Raw genomic sequence first — 3,752 nt, forward strand, 5'->3', positions numbered from 1 at the left:
CAGCCTGAACTACATAGGGAAGCACTGTCTCAATTATTAACAACAATAACAATGACAAACACCTGAAGGGCAAAGTAGCTCAACCTGCAGAGCATTTGTCCAATGTACATGAGGCCCTGGTTTTGATCCCCAACCTGCCATCATGTGTGTGTGTGTGTAGAGAGAGAGAGAGACAGAGACAGAGACAGAGACAGAGAGACAGATGGACAGAGATGGAGTCTTGCTATATAGATCAGATTATTTATTTTATATTATTTATTTAATCTTTTTTTGGGGGGGGGACCAGGGATCTAATTTGGGACCTTGAACTTGTCAAGCAGGCGCTTATGTTGCTGAGCTATATGCCTGGCCCTGTTTTGTCTTTTTGAGACAGGTCTCACTAGGGAGCTCAGGCTGCCCTTGAACTCACTTTGTAGCCCAGGCTAGTCTCCAACTTGCAGTGATCCACCTGCCTTAGCCTCCCAAATGCTGGGATTACAGCAGTGTGCCACCATGCTTGGTTTTATTTTATTTTTTATGTTATATCCTAAACTTCTTGCCCCTCTTTTTAAATTTGTCTTTTGAGGGGGACCACCCACTCGGGGCCACCCTCCTGTTCCTCTTTCAGACAGGAGCTTTCTTTCCCCCAGTACATATATTTTGCTCTTTAAAAAAATTATGTTTTGAGACAAGTTCTTACTATGCAGTTGAGGCTGGCCTTGAACTCACTACATAACCCAAACTGATCTTGAACCTGTGGTAGTCCTCCTGCTTCAGCTTTTCAAGTACTGGTATTACAGGTTTGCACCACCATGCCTGGCTCATTTTTTTTTTTTTTTTTTTAATGAACAATTTAAAACCTTCTTGGAGGGAAAAAAAAAAAAACCTTCTTGGGGCCTGGGAGATGGCTCAGTAGAATAAGAGCTTGCCTGCCAAGTGCAAGGGCCTGAGTTCAATCCCCAGTTCTGCCAAAAAAGCAAACATTCTTGGTCTTGGTTTCAGTCTTGGTTTTGGTGTCTCTCTGTCCTTCTGTCTGTCTCTCTGTCTGTCTCCCTCTCTGTCTCTCTCTCACACACACAAACACACAGGAGAAAAACTATTCTCCTTTCCTTCTAAAGTGTTTGTGATGCATTGTTACCACTAACCAATATTTTCCAAAGTTAAATGGTCAGTTGAGACAGACAGTTCTAGACCAGTCCTTTTCTTTTTTTTTTTTTTGGGGGGGGGTTGTATTTTTAGGAAAGGGCCTATCTACAGGGTGTTCAGAGTCCCACTACTAGATCAAACTCATAGTGATCCGTGTGATTACAGCTTCCCAAGAGCTAGGATTATAGGCACCCACTACCACACTCAGTCTCAATTGCTGTCTCAGTGCACCCTGGGGGCAGAGCTGGTACGACAGGCTCGGGGATTGAACCTGGCCCCTGTGCCTGCTTGCAGGCACTTTTAATCCACTGAGCTATTTGGCCAGCCCTTAGATCAGTCTTATACAGCTCCTAGGAATAGTATTAGAAATTAGGGACAATAGTCATTTAGCCTTTTGAACTTTTTGAACATGTCAGTCCTCCTTGCCCACTGCTTTTTTTTTTTTTTTTTTTTTTTAATGTATTTGGTTGCTACAGGGTCTCACTATGCAGCTCAGACTCATAGTGACCCTCCTGTATTCAGCTACCCCAGAGCTGGGATTATACACCTTTGCCACTAAGCTCGGTCTGTGGCTGGCTCAGCCCACCCTGGGGGTGAGGCTGGCATGGCATATGGTGCCAGAGATTGAACCACAGCCCCTGTGCTTGTCTAAACTTACCCATGCAGGTGCTTTAGTCCACTGAGCTATCTTGCCAGCCCCGTTGCCCACTGTTTTGATCAGCACCCCAGCAACTGTCTGCCTCGCCCTGTGAATAGCATGAGGCCCAGAGGAAGAAAGTCAGAGCTTGCAGCATGCCTGGATTTGCCAGCAGCCACACCACCTGTGATGGCACCAACAGATTTCCGGAACTTGGGGGCCTCTTTCAACTCCTTACTGGGACAGTCATTGGTCTTTTCCTTTAACTCAGTGACTTTGCCAGTAGTACGACCTGAGTGATGACCCAGCACAGGGCTGCAGCCAGCGCTGACATGGCCTGGATGGTCCCCTGAGCCTCAGGTCAATCGTTCTTGCTGTCACCAGCATGCTGTGACATTCTTGGCATTGAAGCCTGCATTTTCCCCAGAAAGAGCCTCGTGCAAAGCTCGCTGGTGCCCTTCGCCAGACCGCTTGAATGGTGACGTTGCCTTCTGCACAGGTGACCACCCTGCCAGGTGTGACAACACCAGCCTGGCTAGACACAGCAGAGGAGCATGCCTGTGGCTCTGAGACAGGAGAGAAGGACCTGACACTCCCCAAGAGGTACTTTTCATTTCTTTTTGTCTTCCTTTTCCACAGCTGCTCCACAGTAATGGATCTCTCTCTGAGACAAAGTCCCTGACACCCATACAGTAAAGGAGGAGAGGTCATTTTTGCCTCATTTTTCACTCTCTGGTCAGCTGCTTTAAGGCCAAAACAGAGTGGAGAAAGGGTCTGGTGGGAGAAAGCTGCTTGTTTCATGGAAACCAGGAAGCAGGCAGAGAAGGAAGGAGCCAGGAGGAAGAACACACTGTTTCAGGCACCTCCTCAGCGTACTCTCCACACACTCAACTGCGGAACTCACTAGTGGATCTATCCCCTGATGGATTCAGGGCCCTATGACACAGTCACTCTCCAAAATCCCCACCTCAGAGCCCTCGACAGTTTAGAGGATTCATTCTCTGCCTTTCTTTCCTGTGTCTGTCTGTCTTTCTGAGACAGGGTTGCTATGCAGTTCAGGCTGGGCTTCAACTCATTTTGTAGCCCAGGCTGGTCTTGAACACACAGTGATCCTCCGCCTCAGCCTCTCAAGTAGCTAAAATAGGTCTTTTGTTACAGATTAGATGGAAATCACACACACCCATCTCCACAAAACGAACCAACTCTTCACTCAGCCCACACAGAAAGGACCACACCAGCACTTTTGTACATACCTGGAAGGGGCGGGTGCAGGGCCTGCCCTTTGGGTGAGTTGCTACCATCCAAAGTGGTAAGCAGCGTGGGTCCACTGGCACTGCCTTCCTCAGGGGTGGCTCCCCCTCCTGAACACATGCTTGTTAGCACAGGGCTCCAGCACACTGTCATCATTCTAAAACTGGTACAAAAGCTACTGCATTGGGAGTGTAGCCAGTTCTCTTAATGGAGGTGCTGACGTTCTTACTGATTGCTTCCTATCTCTTCTGGCTCTGGGGTGGCTCAGCAGAGCCCATCTTGTTAACACCAACAATTACTTGTTTCACACCTGGTGTGGAAACCAGGAGGCCATGCTCACGGCCCATCCATCCTCAGAGAGTGGCTAAACCTCACTAATGCCAAGAACAACAGTGAAGGCCACACAGCCAGCCCGAGACGTGCCCATCACCCTGTGCGTTGTTCCTGTTTTAATCTTGCAGTAGTAAGTATTGAATCCAGGGCCTCATGCCTCTAGACAAGCACTCTACCAGTGACCTACATCCCCAGCCAACACATGGTGGGTGAATTCTCAAAAATCCTTTTTGTTTTTTTAATTTATTTATCTATTTCTGTGTGTGTGTGTGTGTGTGTGTGTGTGTGTGGCCAGCTCAGCCCACCAGGGGGCGGGCGGGCTGGCATGTGGTGCTGGGGGATTGAACCGCGGTCCCTGTGCTTTGCTTGGCTTAGCTTGTTGTAAGTAGGTGCTTTAGACCACTGA

Source organism: Octodon degus, unplaced genomic scaffold, assembly GCF_000260255.1.
Source record: "Octodon degus isolate 3935 unplaced genomic scaffold, OctDeg1.0 scaffold00163, whole genome shotgun sequence".
NCBI lineage: Eukaryota > Metazoa > Chordata > Mammalia > Rodentia > Octodontidae > Octodon > Octodon degus.